Genomic DNA, 17,675 nt, shown 5'->3' on the forward strand with positions numbered 1-17,675 from the left:
ATGCTAAAACACACCATAGTCAATTAACTGTTTATGATACAAGGCAAGGTAACAATAGATAGATAGGCCTTGCACTCAACACCATCCTCTATTCAGTCTGTGCTATTACCTGACTGAAGAGACTGCTGGGGAAAATACAAGTCATATAGATTTCTGTTTTTGACTACACATATCTCCAAGATTGACACGCGAAACATGTGTCAGTAATGCAGCAATGTGTTGACAAAAAACGCTAAATGTATGGCGCAGTGTGTGTACGGTGCAGTGTGTGTAGGCGGCGAAAGACACATTAACCAAACATTTATTTTTTTTAAAGAAAAAAAAGATTATTTTTCTTTGGAAGGACGTTTGGGGGAAGAGTGGGATACTTTGGGGGTGTGGAGAGATGAGGAACGGCTGGAAAATGAGGAAGGGGTTCTAGGTGAAGGGGCTACTAAAGTACTGGGGGAAGGGAGATCAGGGATGGAAACAGAGGCAGTTTGAGAAACATTGGAAGGAGAGGGGGGACTGACAAAGTTTTTTGTTGCTTTCTCTTCTTTGGGGCAGGAGTCACCTTAGGACCGCCTTACTTTGGATGGCCTAGAGATGGTGAACCGTGCCTGTGATGAAAAAAAGACTGAATGTGGGTCTCACCTTTGCTGCTCGGTGGTGGCGCTGGCGGTGCTCCTTGAAGGAGAACATGTGGTGTAAAATGTACCTTTCAGGTTATCTCTCAAGTATCCTCACTAGTCTTCCCTTCTTTTGAGGTCCATGCTGTTAGACTCTACACCTTCTCCATGTGAGTGGCGGTATTGTATCGTCCCCCCGGCCCCTCCCATCAGTTCCTGGATCATTTTGCCACTTGGCTTCCACATTTTCTCTCCTGTGACATCCCTACCCTCATCATGGGCGATTTCAACATCCCCATTGCTCTTCCCCTCTCCCCATCTGCTACTCACCTTTTATCGCTAACCTCCTCGTTTGGCCTTTCGCAGCTTACTAATTCTCCAACGCATGAAGACGGAAACTCCCTCGATTTGGTCTTCTCTCGGCTTTGTGCAGTGGATGATTTCACAAACTCCCCTCTCCCGCTCTCTGATCACAACCTTCTTTCATTCTCTATCAAGAACTGCCAGGCCGCTCAGGTCACCCCCACTGTCCATACTTATAGAAACATACAGGCCATTAACACCCAGAAACTTATGATGAACTTGCAGTCTTCATTGGCCCCTATCTCCTCCCTCTCATGTCCTGATTCTGCACTGAAGCATTACAATGAAACACTTCAAACTGCCCTGGATGATTTTGCACCTCCTATACATAGAACAACACGACAAAGACAGCGACAACCCTGGCACACCCTGAAACACGTTTCCTGCAGCGGTGCTCCAGGTGTGCTGAACGTCTATGGAGAAAATCCAATCTACACGAAGATTTCATCCATTATAAGTTCATGCTTAGAACATACAACACTGCCCTTCACCTCTCCAAACAAACCTATTTCAACACCCTCATCACCTCACTGTCCAATAACCCGAAACGTCTCTTTGACACTTTTCATTCCCTGCTCAACCCAAGAGTGCAGGCCCCAACCACAGAGCTTCGAGATGACAATCTGGCCAATTACTTCAAAGAAAAAATTGATCATATCCGACAGGAAATTATCTCCCAATCATCTCATACCATGCACTGTCCTCCCTCCCCCACTGCATCTAGCTCACTCTGAGTTTGAACCAGTTACAGAAGAAGTAAGCAGTCTCCTTGCATCTTCTCGCCCAACCACTTGTACCAGTGACCCATTTCCGTCACATCTGCTCCAGTCCCTTTCCCCTGCTGTCACCCCTCACCTAACTAAAATATTTAACCTCTCTCTCTCTTCTGGTATCTTACCCTCCTTATTTAAGCATGCCATCATACATCCACTACTTGAAAAACCATCCCTCGACCAAAACTGAAATACACATGATTAAGCCCTCTTAGGGTGAAACGCGTAGGAAATTGCTCCCCTCCATACGCCTCTTTATGTCGTTTTTACCTGATGGTATGAAGATTTTATATTCTCAATAAAGCAATTATTATTTTATCTCCTGGAGACGCTGGAAAAATCCTTCTTTATGTTGTGCATCGACCAAAACTGTGCCGCTAACTATAGACCTGTCTCTAATCTTCCCTTCATCTCTAAACTCCTGGAACGCCTGGTCCACTCCCGTCTGATCCGCTATCTCTCTGATAACTCTCTTCTCGACCCTCTCCAATCCGGTTTCCGCTCTCTACACTCTACTGAAACTGCCCTCACTAAAGTCTCTAATGATCTACTAACAGCTAAATCTAACGGTCACTACTCCATGCTAATTCTCTTGGATCTCTCTGCAGCACTCGACACTATGAATCATCAGCTCCTCCTCACTATGCTCCGCTCCATCGGCATCAAGGACACCATTCTCTCCTGGTTTTCCTCCTATCTCTCCGACCGCTCCTTTACTGTATCTTTTGCTGGCTCCTCCTCCTCTCATCTTCCCCTTACTGTTGGGGTTCCTCAAGGATCGGTTCTAGGCCCCCTCCTCTTCTCTTTGTACACTGCCCCTATTGGTCAAACAATCAGTAGATTTGGTTTCCAGTACCATCTCTATGCTGATGACACCCAATTATACGCTTCTTCTCCTAACATCACGCCAGCCTTTCTAGAAAACACCGGCGATTGTCTAAACACTGTGTCTAACATCATGTCCTCACTATAGCTGAAACTGAACCTGTCAAAGACTGAACTCCTTGTGTTTCCTCCCTCAACTAATGCACCTATACCCGACACTGCCATTTCAGTGTGTGGTTCCACTATTACTCCCCAGCAACATGCCCGCTGTCTTGGGGTCATACTTGACTCCGAGCTTTCATTTACCCCCCACATCCAATCACTGGCTCGCTCTTGTTATCTGCATCTCAAAAACATTTCTAGAATTCGACCTTTTCTTACCTTTGACTCTGCAAAAATTCTTACTGTTTCTCTTATTCATTCTCGTCTGGACTACTGTAACTCTCTTCTAATCGGTCTCCCTCTTACCAAACTTTCCCCTCTCCAATCTGTCTTGAATGCTGCAGCCAGGATCATATTCCTCGCCAATCGTTACACCGATGCCTCTACATTGTGCCAGTCCTTACCCTGGCTACCCATCCACTCCAGAATCCAGTACAAACTTATTGCCCTCACCCACAAAGGACTTCATGGCTCAGCACCACCCTACATCTCCTCCCTTGTTTCAGTCTACCACCCTACCCGTGCCCTCCGTTCTGCTGATGACCTGAGGTTAGCATCCTCGATAATCAGAACCTCCAACTCCCGTCTCCAAGACTATACACGTGCTGCGCCAATTCTTTGGAATGCACTTCCCAGGTCAATACGAGTAGTCCCCAATCCCTACAATTTTAAGCGTGCCCTGAAAACTCATTTATTCAGACTGGCCTACCGCCTCAACACATTGACCTAACTATCCCTGTGTGGCACAGTCAAAAGTTTTACCATAACCAGGTTCCCCGTATCAGGTTCCCACATGCTTTATGCATCTATTAGCCCTCTGTGTCTGTACTGTTACACACTTAACATTATGGCTGGTCCAAACAATCAGGGCAATTGTTACCACCCACCTTTCGTGTCGCCTCTTTTTCCCTCATAGATTGTAAGCTTGCGAGCAGGGCCCTCATTCCTCTTGGTATCTGTTATGATCTATGTGATTATTGTTATGCTGTAATGTCTATCGTCTGTACAAGTCCTCTCTGAAATGTAAAGTGCTGCGGAATATGTCGGCGCTATAGAAATAAAATGTATTATTATTATTATTATTATTATGTGGTGTCGGTGCTCATACAAGGAGAAGTGTTCGCGGTGCTTCTGGTGGGAGAAGTGGTGGCGGTGCTCTTCTGATGAGGCGTGGTGGCGGTGCTCCGAGGAGGCAAAGCGCTGGCGGTGCTCCTCTGAAGAGGAGTGGTGGCGGTGCTCCCATGAGGAGATGTGGTGGCGGTGCTCCTCTGATGATGAGTGGTGGAGGTACTCCTGGAATGATGAGGAGTTGTGGCGGTGCTCCCATACTGATGATGAGAAGTGGCGGTGCTCCGATCCGGAGATGATGGTGTCTCTGTGCTCCGAACAGGAGAACCGGTGGCAGTGGCCCAAGCTGATTTTGCGCTGGTTGTGCGCCAAGATGACGTAACAGTGGCAGTCTGGAGCACCGCTTGCCATGGTGGTGGCGGGGGTGGAGTGTCCAGCAGCACTCGGCATTGATGTTGTATAGTGGTGTCAGTCTTGGCTAGGAATGCAGGTGGCTGTGCAGTGGTATGCAGCAGAAGTCGGTACTGTGGTGAAGCGAGTCAGTGGTAGCACAGGTGGGAATGACACCACTGAGTGCTGCACGTACTGATTCTGCTGCATAGCATGCAAGTAAGCAGTGTGGCAGGCGTGAAACACATTCAGCTGTTGCTCAGGACTAAGGTGATCCGCCATGCCCCATTCAATTTTACTAAAGAAATGGTGCGCTGGTCTATTGAGGTCGGCCTCCAGCCGGTTAAGGAAGAGGTTTTCCATGTGGTTAAAACCACGTTCCATTAGTGAAAAAACGCTTTCCACTCTTTCGGACAGCGACTTGAGGCTGGCAAGAAAGGCCTCGCTCAAGTGCATGAACTCGGGCATGACAGCCCTGTCCGAGGCCCTCTGCCGCTGCCGGGTAGTGCCCGCATAACCAGTGGCAGAGACCTGGGTCAGGGGAACACCTGATTGACCAGCTTCCTGGTCACCAGCTGTCAGTGTTGCTGACCTGCAAGTTGCTTCCTGGCTGTCGGATGGCTGGGACGGGTCCGCGGTCAATCGATGAAGAACCGCTCCTGGGACAGGTTGCAGGGTGCTGCTCCAGGTGCTGTGGAAAGAAAAGTAAAATATTAGTATCATGCATTTTCAAGAAGCATCATCTGTGGAATATAAAAGCACCGATTATGTTCAATTTAAAAAAAATTTAAAAAAATGTTATACTTACGCTCTGGTGGCAAGGACCAGTTGTAGAAATTCCAACGCGCGGTGATATCGGTACTTTGTTCTGGTCCTTGCCGCTGACCCACTGAGAACCTGTCCATCAGCACAAACATCTGTGTTGAAGCGGTCCTTCATCGAGCGCCAACGTGTGCGGACTTTGTTCACTGTTGAAAAAGTAAAAAAAAAAACCGTTATACAATGCACTGATGGCAACATCTGCATCATCACACACCTGAGTGACCTTGTCGACCAGTCAATGCGGCATCCCAAAAGAATTCAATACACACTGCATTCACTGTTGAACCTGAGGACACTTGTGTGTTTACTGCAAGAATATATTTTGCAGTAAACACACAAGTATCTTCAGCATCAAGAGTGTAAGCATTGTAGGGATTCGCTCTGGTAGGTAATGGCAGGGCGGCAGTAACGAGGCAACACACAGGCATAAAGTCCAGTTTCAGTGGTTTAATATCACTTAGTAACCAGCCGGTTAACAGAACATAAGGAAAAACCATACACATACTCCAGCTTGGAGAACCACTGGTCCCAGACTCACCCCTTGCACAGGACGGGCTTAACTAAGCGGCTGCCAGGTCCTGCGGCATCCGCCAGGTGCCATTCCCGGGGTTCTTCCGAGTCTTGCTGCTACAGTCCTGCAGCATGGGGATCCTGTATACAAGTTTCAGGCTAAGTTCAGCCAAGTACCTGTAGCTTCCAGAAACACACACTCCCTGTGGCAATTACCAACCTCCATTACATAGGGCCCAACCCCTCCCACCAGTGAGATAGACATCACATTGGCTGATCACATGAACCTGACATCATCGCAGGTCCTGTCTTTAGGGAAAAACCCGGCTAAACATTAATCTGCTGGGAGAAACATATCTCCCATCCAGTAAAACACCCTTTACTGTACCACATACCTCCCCCCTATGTTCAACCCTAAGGGGGTGGACACATGACATACAGTGAACTCTGGACAGGGCATCTGCACTCCCCTGTAGTCTGCCTGCGCGATGTTCCACTGAAAACTTTGCAGGGACAGGAACCACCTGGTGACTCAGGCATTCCGCTCCTTAGCTTGACTCATCCACGTAAGAGGGGAATGATCTGTCACCAACCAAAATGTTCTCCCCAGCAAATAGTAACGCAATGACTCCAGTGCCCACTTGATGGCCAGGCACTCTCTCTCCACAATACTGTATACTGTATCGGGTTTCAGCTGGGGTAAGCTTCCGGCTTAGGAAACTAACGGGATGCTCTTCCCCGTTAACTTCCTGAGACAACACGGCACCGAGCCCTACCTCAGAGGCATCAGTCTGCACAACAAACTCTTTTTTGAAATTTGGAGTGATCAGGATTGGAGTACCACACAGCGCCCATTTTAACTTTGTAAAGGCTTCTTCCAACTGATCGTTCCAGTCGGCCATCACAGATTTTTTTCCTTTTAAGCAATCTGTTAAAGGCGCGGACAGGGTTGCAAAGTTGGGAATGAATCGCCTATAATATCCCACCAAACCTAAAAAGGCTTTTACCTGTTTTGTTGTGAGGGGACGGGGCCTGTTCTGGATTGCCTCTACTTTGTTTAGTTGGGGATTGAGAACTCCTCTCCCAATGACATAACCCAAGTACCGGGCTTCTTCCAACCCTATGGAACACTTCTTTGGGTTGGCAGTTAGCCCTGCTTGTCGCAGAGAGTCTATCACTGCCTGTACTTTTGCTAAGTGGCTTTCCCAGTCAGTGCTGTACACAATGATATCGTCTAGATAAGCTGAGGATAGCGGCGATGGGGTCGGAGCACAATATCCATTAACCGCTGGAACGTTGCTGGAGCGCCATGCAACCCAAAGGGTAACACCTTATACTGGAACAGCCCCTCAGGTGTTACAAAAGCCATTTTTTCCTTTGTCGCCTCTGTTAGGGGTACCTGCCAATAACCTTTTGTGAGGTCCAGAGTTGTAAAATACCGTGCTTGCCCAAAGCGCTCTATCAACTCGTCAACCCGGGGCATGGGGTAGGCGTCAAACTTTGAAATGTCATTTAGTTTTCTAAAATCATTACAGAATCTTAGAGACCCATCAGGCTTGGGTATTAGGACTATTGGGCTGGCCCACTCACTTTGAGACTCTTCTGTGACCCCTAACTGTAGCATAGCTTTTACCTCTCCCGAGATGGCTTGTCGCCGGGCCTCAGGCACCCGATAAGGCTTTAGTCGGACCTTGGCCTGTGGCTCTGTGACAATGTCATGTTGGATTAGGGAGGTGCATCCAGGGAGCTCCGACAAAACATCTGTGCTCCTGCTAATGAACTCCCGGACCTCCTGAACCTGTCTAGGAGACAAAGTATCTGCAATTTTGACCGGGGGTTGGGCTTCTCCTGCCTCCTGTAACGGAGCCTTTTCCATCTGAAATGCTGGCAGCGGACTATCCCCACCAAGGTGCTCTCTATCTTTCCAGGGTTTAAGCAAATTAATATGGTAAACCTGTTCTGGCTCTCTCCGTCCTGGCTGGTGTACCTTGTAGTCTACTGGCCCCACCTTCTCCATGATCTCGTAGGGTCCCTGCCACCTTGCGAGAAATTTGCTATGTACGGTAGGCACAAGCACCAACACCCGATCCCCAGGGCTAAAGGTTCTTACCCGAGCCTCCCGGTTATAGACCCGACTCTTTGACCGTTGTGCTGCCTCCATATGTTCCCGGACCAAGGGTATGACTGTCTCCATTCTCTCTTGCATTTTTGCAACATGTTCTATCACACTTTTGTGAGGGGTAGGTTGGTTCTCCCAGGCCTCTTTGGCTATATCGAGTAAGCCCCGTGGATGTCTGCCGTACAATAGTTCAAAGGGCGAGAACCCCGTAGATGCCTGAGGCACCTCCCGTACTGCAAACAACAAATATGGCAATAAGAGATCCCAGTCCTTCCCATCTTTGGAAACTGCCTTTTTTAACATGCTCTTCAGTGTCTTATTGAACCTTTCTACCAGACCATCTGTTTGGGGATGATAGACCGATTTGCGCAACTGTTTAACATTTAACAACCGGCAGAGTTCCTTCATAATTTTGACATAAAGGGGGTTCCCTGGTCTGTCAAAATCTCTTGCGGAATTTCCACCTGTGAAAACATACCCATAAGTTCCTTTGCTATAAGTTTAGCTGATGTGTGGCGCAGAGGAATGGCCTCAGAATATCTGGTAGCATAATCTACAACTACAAGAATGTGTTGGTGTCCCCTTGCCGACTTATTGAGAGGCCCCACCAGACCCATGGCCACTCTCTCAAAGGGCACCTCTATAATTGGCAAAGACACCAAAGGGCTCCGAAAGTGAGGCTGGGGACTGGTTACCTGGCACACTGGACAGGAGCTACAGTACCGTTTAACTTCTTCATGGACCCCTGGACAGTAAAATCGCTGCAGAATTCGGTCGAGGGTTTTCTTTTGGCCCAAATGCCCCCCAAGTACATGCGCATGCGCTAAATCCATTACCAGCCTCCGATACGTCTGCGGTACCAGTAATTGTTCTACCATTTCCCCCCGTATTTTCTCCACTCGGTACAACAAATCCTGGCTCAGCTCAAAGCGTGGCAACACTGTATCTGCCCCAGGTTGTTGGGGTTCCCAATTGACAAACAGTACATTTTCTCTGGCCCGGGCTAAAGTAAGGTCTCGGAGTTGCGCTGTACCAAAATTGTCACCTGACACATTCAAGTCTGACAACTCAGGTACCGGCGGCAAGTCTTCCACCTCTCCGGCCAATACCTCCCTGGGAGAATTCTCCCCCTCCTCCACCGAAGGGAAGGTTATTCCTATAGCCAGCACTTCTGACTCCGGGCCACCAGGTTCATGCCCCACTTCTGGAGAATGTAACCTGGTTGCCTCTGATGCCGGCAGTTGCTCAGTGGGTGGGACAACAGACGGACACAGCACAGAATACAACGGAAAGTCTCGTCCAATTATCACATCATAATGTAAATTAGTCACAACCCCCACCTCGTGGCACCGCCTCCCCGCTGGGGTGCTGATTACCACTAGTGCGGTGGGATAGTCTCTTAAGTCTCCATGTATACACAACACCCCAATTTTCCGACCCGTATACTCGCTGGTGTGTATCCAGCTGGCTCGTACCAGGGTTACAAGACTCCCTGAGTCCAATAGGGCCACAGCCGGGGTCCCCTCCACTTCAACCCGACATAAATGTTCCATATTGGGACCTTTCGGGGTACCCATTGCATACATCGGTTCGGCATAGTGGGACTGGCGGTACCCAAAATTTGTGTCCATGGGCTCAGTCAGGTGGAGGCAATCAGCTCTCCTATGACCTGGTTCCTGGCACTGCCAGCAGATTATAGGGTTCCTTACTTCCCCAGATAAGTCCTGAGTGGCCTTCCTGGGCTCCGCTCGCTGAACCAGGGGTGGGGACTTAGGGAACCTTCCTGTCACCTTCCGGGGAGTCCCTCCCTGTAGCTCTTTGGTAGCCCCATATGTTGTGAGTTCATTTTCTGGTCTACCAGTTGTGAGTTCTCCTTCCAGGCTCCCTCTGGTGGTAACAGGAGGTAGTGAGGCTGATTTAATCAGTAGAGATCTGCCACCTGATAATGAGGATGACAATTGGACCTCAGGAATCTCAGATTGGATTTAAGACAGCCGACGCCCTACTCTGGTGCTGGTGATTCCTTCTGCTTGTCAGTTCTTGGTTCTCAGCTCTGTTCCAGTCAGCTCAAGCTAAGTTTCTCTGCTAATGTTCACACTTGATTTTGTTGTTCTATTCAGTTTTTTGTGTGGTCAGCCAGCCCCGGCTGGGGCTGTGCTGAATTTCCACTCTTATTTATCTTTATTTGCCAATTTGCTTTTTGTCCCTTATTAGATTGGCCTCTTTTTGCTCTGTCTCAGAATATTTCAGAGTGCTGATATAGTGGGAAAAGTCTAGTGACTTCAGGGTTAATTTTGTTATCAGAAGTGTTGGACATTGTTTTGTAGGGTTTTGGGCAGATTGCAGACAGTGTCTTTCCTTTCCTCTCCTTTCTAGTTAGTTTGGGCCCCATCGTTTGCTCAGCCTATTTTCCTGCCTGTGTTTGTGTTTTCATCTTGTTTCACCGTCAATACATGTGTGGGGGCTGTCTATTCCTTTGGGGTCTGCTCTGGGGCAGTTAGTTTTCCCCTTTTCTTGCTTTAGGTTTATTTAGTCCTCCGGCCATGATGAGGCATCTAGGTTCATCGTAGGTAAGCTCCACGGCTGCTGCTAGTTGTGTGGTTAGGATCAGGGAGCTGCAATCTGCATAGTTACCAGCCTCTCTGGTTTTTCTGGGCTTAGCATGTTTAGGTTTTTTCCTCCTCGGTGACCCATTCATAACACCCATACCTTTCTATTTTGTCTATCATCTGCATGGCATTAGTAGAGGATGCCTGTCTGACCCATGTCTGGAGGGAGTGGGGCAAGGCCCTCCAAAATGTATCAATCACTATGCGGTCCAGCATGGCCGTGGGGGACAACACCTCAGGCTGCAACCACTTTTGTAACAGGTGCAACAGGTCGTAATACTGGGACCGGGCTGGCTTGGAGGGGGTAAACTCCCACTGGTGTACCCAATGGGCCCGCACTAACACATTTACCCCAAGACGTGCCAGTATCTCACCCTTGACGACCGTGTAGTCCGCCCTTTGCTCTGTGGGTAGGTCCCGATATGCTTTCAAAGGTCCTGGGGTCGGAGCGAGGATATCCGCACAATGGTCCCGGGGTAGCTTCTCTCTCTCAGCGACTCCTTCGAACATCTCCAGGTACGCCTCCACATCGTCCGATTTCTCTATCTTGGGAATCGCTAAACGAACCGTTTTCCAGATCTCATGGATTCCCCGGTCAGCTCCTTTTGTCTGCGCTGTCGTGATATGCTGTATCAACAGCTGATTGGTTTCCTGCTGCTGCTGCATAGCCTGCTGCTGCATAGCCTGCTGTCGCATGGCCTCTTGTTGCTGCTGCCGCATGGCCTTCTGTTGCTGCTGCATAGCCTGCTGCTGCTGTGTAGCCTGCTGCTGCTGTCGCATGGCCTCTGAGCATTTTTACCGTGGCCTCCATTTCTGGAAAGTTCCCCGCCTGGGTCTCTGCCACTCGTTTCACCCAGGACATAGGCTGGGGTACAAATCAAAAAATAATAAAAACAGCCTGGCCTCACTGCTTCTGCCTGCATTCTCCACCAATTGTAGGGATTCGCTCTGGTAGGTAATGGCAGGGCGGCAATAACGAGGCAACACACAGGCATAAAGTCCAGTTTCAGTGGTTTAATATCACTTAGTAACCAGCCGGTTAACAGAACAAAAGGAAAAACCATACACATACTCCATCTTGGAGAACCACTGGTCCCAGACTCACCCCTTGCACATGACGGGCTTAACTAAGCGGCTGCCAGGTCCTGCGGCATCTGCCAGGTGCCATTCCCGGGGTTCTTCCGAGTCTTGCTGCTACAGTCCTGCAGCATAGGGATCCTGTATACAAGTTTCAGGCTGAGTCCAGCCAAGTTCCTGTAGCTTCCAGAAACACACACTCCCTGTGGCAATTACCAACCTCCATTACATAGGGCCCAACCCCTCCCACCAGTGAGATAGACATCACATGGGCTGATCACGTGACCCTGACATCATCGCAGGTCCTGTCTTTAGGAAAAAACCCGGCTAAACATTAATCTGCTGGGAGAAACATATCTCCCATCCAGTAAAACACCCTTTACTGTACCACAGCATGAACAATACAGCATGACAATACACAATGCATTCACTATTGAACCTGAGGACACTTGTGTGTTTACTGCTAGAATATATCTTGCAGTAAACACACAAGTATCTTCAGCATCAAGAGTGTAAGCATGAACAATACAGCATGACAATACACAATGCATTCACTATTGAACCTGAGGACACTTGTGTGCTTACTGCAAGAATATATCTTGCAGTAAACACACAAGCATCTTCAGCAGCAAGAGTCAGTGCGGCATCACACGACAGGGAAATACTTACTAAACGCCTTTTTTGAAGCTGCAGAGGCGCTGTCACAGCCCTCCATCAACGCTGCGGCCACCTCATTCCAGAGCTGCCGGCTCACCACATTGTCCTGAAAGACCAAAAAAACCCATTAAGACATTATATATTTTAAAGGACAGGCTCACATAAATTGATTTTAGAATACTCACATTATAGCTGCTGTGTTCTCCAAAGTAGTGGATGGTCTCTGGCTGGGTGGGTGTTTTCCTTGCCTTGCTTCTCTGGCAGTCTGTCTGGAGAGTAATGATTTGGCACTACAGACCCCTTCTTTTATGTCCCCTCCTCCAAAACAATGTTGCTTGTTTAGGGGGTGTATTAATCAAGTGTCTAGACATGGTATACTCTGAAAGCGCGTGCTCTCACAAAGCGCTGACATGCGCACTTCACAGCGCACGTCAGCGACCCCATAGACTGTAATGCTATTATTTTGTGCATTGCGTGTGCACACGCGTGCATGCGATTTTTTAACGATGTTGGGCGGAACAAAAAATGCAACATGTAGCGTCCGGCGCGTCTGGTCGCACACCTGAAACATGCGCACCAAGCGAAAACGCTGAGGCACGCGTGCAATCGCTGGACACTGTGCCCGCCATTTTAAAGATAGGAGACAATTGCGCATGATCAATATTTTGTGGAATAACCGTGATATTTAAAAACAACTTTCATGCATCTTTCACACTGCTTCTGGCACAAAAATTTACTGTATATACTCGAGTATAAGCCAACCCAAGTATAAGCCGTGGCACCTAATTTTGTCACGGAAAACTGGGTAAGCTTATTGACTCGAGTATAAGCCGGGTATGCATTGCCCCCTCATCCCTGTCCTGGTATGTGTGGCTCCCCCTGTTGTATGCATGACTCCCCTGTCCTCCCCCTTGTATGCATGGCTCGGTGTCCTCCCCCTTGTATGCATGGCTCGGTGTCCTCACCGTTGTCCTCCCCCTTGTATACATGGCTTGGCGTCCTCCCTGTCCTCCCCCTTTGTATACATGGCTCAGCGTCCTCCCTGTCCTCCCCCTTGTATACATGGCTGGCGTCCTCCCCCTTGTATGCATAGCTCGGCGGCGTCCCCGTCGTCCTCCCTTGTATACATGGCTCGGCGTCCTCCCCCTTGCACACATGGTTCGGCGTCCTCCCCCTTGTTTGCATGGCTTAGCGTCCTCCCCCTTGTTTGCATGGCTTGGCGTCCTCCCTCTCCCCCCTTGTATACAGGGCTCGGCGTCCTCCCTCGATCCTCCTCCTTGTATACATGGCTCGGCGTCCTCCCTCCATCCTCCCCCTTGTATACATGGCTCAGCGTCCTCCCCCTTGTATACATGGCTCGGCATAGCTTGGCTCCCCCCTCCTCCCTGTCATACTCACCCCCTCCAGGCACGGTCTCTGCACTTCTCTGCTTCTCCAATAGTCTCCGTCGCCGGCAGCTTCATCCTGTGTTCAGCGGTCACGTGGTACCTCTCATTAAAGTAATGAATATGCTCTCCACGCCTATGGGAGTGGAGACGTGTGCATATTCATTACTTTAATGAGCGGTACTAAGTGACTACTGAACACAGGAAGAAGCTGCTTCCCGGGACAACAGAGATGCAGGGAGGACATGGAGCGACCGCACCAGGAGGGGATGAGTACGATTTGACAGCCACTGGCTCCTGAGGCTCCCCCACCCCCTCCCCCTCCGGCTTTCTGGGACAATGACTCGTGTATAAGCCGAGGGGGGATTTTTCAGCACAAAAAAGTGCTGAAAATCTCAGCTTATACACGAGTTTATACGGTAAGCAATTCTTCTTTGCTTGATGGCTTGTGACTATCCATCATCCTCTTGATTACAGTCCAGAGGTTTTCAATGAGGTTCAGGTCTGGAGAATGGGCTGCCCATGACAGGGTTTTGATGTGGTGATCTCTAAATTTTTTCCAGACTTGTAAATCTGGTATCGCTGTAATCGCACCGACCCAAAGAATAAAGTCGTCTACTCACTTATACTGCTCGAGGAACGGCGTAAAAAAGAAATAAAACCAATTCTTCACCTGCTGTTGATTTATTCATTCTGCCTACGAAAGATCACAGTAAGGCTCAGAGAATATTTATCCTGCGCTCTACACTGAGCTCTTCCTCCCAGATTTCTGTGTAAATCTTTGAAATACGTGACTCAGACGAAACCCTCAATGGAAGACTCCCTATAATGAGGCAGATGAAGACACTGTGGACGTCATCAGACCTGTGACCTGGCGGTATCTGTCTTTTTATTCGACGTGCATAAAAATGCAGTCGGCCACAGTTTTGTGCACCTCTGAAAAAAAGGACACCGCTGAACAGAGAGGCCATAGTCCAGAGTGACTCTGCTGCCTTATTATAGTGAATGGATCCATCGGAGGGTTTCATCAGAATTACGTCATTAGGAGGGAAACCTCAATGTAAGTGCTCAATGTAGAGCTTCCACGTTACTGGTAGCACAATGGCTCTGGAAAAGAAAAATGGCCCTCATCCCCAAAAGAAATTCAGCAAATTGTGCTACCAAATCCAAATGCCCCTGCCTTCTGAGCTCCAGTGTGCCTAAACCACAGCATCCACGTTTGCCATTTCTGTAGCAATCAGAGCCTGCTTAATTTATAGGTGCTGGTCACTACAACGGCAGTTTGCAATTTTCACTCAGCAACATCCACTGCTGCTTATTTGTGAAAAACACCCATGGAGTCAAAATCATCACTACAACTGTAGATACATTTTCAAAGGGGTATTATTTCCAAAATGGGGTCACTTGAGGGTAGATTCTGCGCCTCTAGCACTTAGGGGCTCTTTATATGGAGTCCACAATTATAGAAAATTCTGTGTTACAGGATGCCTCCTGTGTAACAGTACTGCTTAGCCATACAGCGAGACTCCCTCCCGAGTCTCTCCGTATGGCTAGGCAGTACTGTACAGCCATATATGGTGAATTTCTACATTCATCAGAAATTGTGGGATAGAATTTTATACCATTGGGCAATGAAGAAGAAAATAATTTGTGACCCACCTTTGATGTCAATAATGAATTCATTGAGAGGTGTAGTCTGTAAAATGAGGTCTTTTTATGGGGGGGTTCTGCTGTTCTGGTACCTCAGGGGCTCTGCCAATGGCACTCTCAAATTAGTCCATCAAATTGTGAACTCCAATATGGCGCTTCTTCCCTTCTGAGATTTGCATTGTGCCTCAAAAGTTTTTTTTGACCACATATGGGGTGCATTGTGCCTCAAAAGTAGTTTTTGACCACATTTGGGGTATCAGTGTAATCAGGTGAAATTTCACAAGTTTTGGGGTCCATTTTCTCCTAAAAAAATATTTTCACGGCTCTACATTATAAACTTCTGTGTAGCACCTGGCGTATCAAGGTGCTCACCACACTTCTAGATAAGTTCCCTGATGGGTCTAGTTTCCAAAATGGTGTCACTTTTGGGGGGTTTCCACTGTTTAGGCACATTAGGGGCTCTCCAAATGCCATATGGCATCCACCAATTATTACAGCAAATTTTGCATTCAAAAAGTAAAATGGTGCGCCTTCTATTCCAAGCCCTACAGTGCTCCCAAACAGCAGTTTTCTCCCACATATTGGATATCCACAAACTCAGGAGAAAATGCACAACAAATTGTATGGTGCAATTTTTCCTGCTATCCTTGTGAAAATGCAAAATTTGGGGCTAAAAAACTTTTGTGGGGATAATGTGATTTCTTTTTATTTTCACGGATCAATTTTATAAACTTCTGTGAAGCAACTGTGGAAAAATGTTGCTAATCACACACCTATATAAGTTGCCTGAGGGGTCTAGATTCCAAAATGGTGTCACTTGTGGTGGATTTCCACTTTTTAGACACATCAGGGGCTCTCTAAGATCAACAAGGCATTTGCTAATTTTTCCAGAAAATTTTACATTCAAAAAGTCAAATGGAGCGCCTTCCCTCCTGGGCACTGCCATGTGCACAAACAGTGATTTTCCCCATATATGTGGTATCAGCATGCTCAGGAGAAATTGTGCAACAAACTTTGTGGTCCATTTTTCCTCTTAGGCCTCTTTCACACATCAGGTTTTCGCCGTCAGGCGCGATCCGGCGGTTTTGACAGAAACCGGATCCGGCGAAATGCAATGGCGGATCCGGTTTCCCCCCCATTGACTTGCATTTGCGCCGGATAGCGCTGGATGGCCATGCGTTTCATCTGGTTTTCGCCGGATCCGGCAATGTGTCGCAATGTGTCGCGATCCGGCGTCTGGAAAAAACGTCTACTGTAACGTTTTTTGTCTCCGGCGAAAAAGCCGGACACGCCGGATCCGGCGCGTCCGGCTTTTTCACACAATGAAAGCCTATGAGCGCCGCAATGCGCCGGATCCGGCGAAAGCCTGATCCGGCGGCCGGATCCGGTTTTTTGGTCTGAGCATGCTCAGTAGCTCTGCCCACAAGACATATATAAAAGCAAGACAGTGGGACCCACAGCCACACCCAACATGCCACCCAAGACAGCAACCAGGCGCAGGAGAAGGCAGGAGACATCTGCAGCAGCACCATCAGCACCACCCCAATTGGAGCAGCATGCTGAACAACGGGAGGGGAGTCCAGCAGCAGATGAGAGACGGTAATTATCAAATCACCCATTCCTCCAAACTAGGGCTATTGAATATCAAGATATTCATTGGCCCTTTGTTTCTCTTTATTCAACAGCCGCCCAATAGATGCAGCAGCAGCAGCAGCAATGGCAGCAGCTGGAACACCACCCACAGGCATGGAGTGTGGCCACCAGGAAGACAGCACATCATCTTCTGGGAGCCCTCCCTCGCATCGTCAGCGTTTGACGGTAAGTTTTTATTTCCAAAATCCATCTTGTCTGTAATATATGTCTATTCATGGCCTTTTATATCAAAACAGGAATCACAAGATGAAGAGGAGCTCCCAGAAGAAGAAGGAAGGGGTGGACAGACACCTGGAGTGGGCTCACAATTGGTAAGTTTTTTGCATCAAACGCAGAAACACAACATCACACTACACACAACACATAGAAAACAATGTTCTGCAGACCACACACAGCAAACAAATGCCTACATCCAAAGACATAACTTTTTTGTTTTCTTCTCTAGTCTTCCCAATCTGGTGCTTGGCCAAGAGGTCCTCGCAGTGCCTCCCAGGGTCGTCGGCGACAGCAATGCGGCGGTCACCAGCGTGTAAGTATAAATATTTTTGCTTTGTTTTTTTGCACTTTTTATTTCATTTCTTTTGTGGAGGCTAATTATGTTATTTTTGTCTTTTTCTTTAACAGCCTTCACAGCGTGCTCCCGACTCTGACGTTGAGGATGGAGGGATTGATGTGGACCGCCTCATCGATCTCGTCAGAGAAAGGGAGCCGCTCTGGAATATGGCTGACCGCCGCCACGCTGACCTGATCGTTACCCGACGACTCTGGGAGGAAATCTGTTCGCTCCTTGTGGGCCGCTGGGAGGACCTCGATGTTCGGGCCCAGATTACAGAGCGTAAGTATATACAGTACCGGTTGCTTGATTTAAACCAGTGTTTCCCGAACTCCAGTCCTCGTGGTCCCCACGGATCATGTGTTCAGGATTTCTATTTACTATGGAAATCCTGAAAACATGACCCCTGGGGACCATGAGGACTGGAGTTTGGGAAACACTGATGTTGTAT

This window comes from Dendrobates tinctorius, unplaced genomic scaffold, assembly GCF_039654945.1.
Source record: "Dendrobates tinctorius isolate UK_male_01 unplaced genomic scaffold, ASM3965494v1 ptg000022l, whole genome shotgun sequence".
Lineage (NCBI taxonomy): Eukaryota > Metazoa > Chordata > Amphibia > Anura > Dendrobatidae > Dendrobates > Dendrobates tinctorius.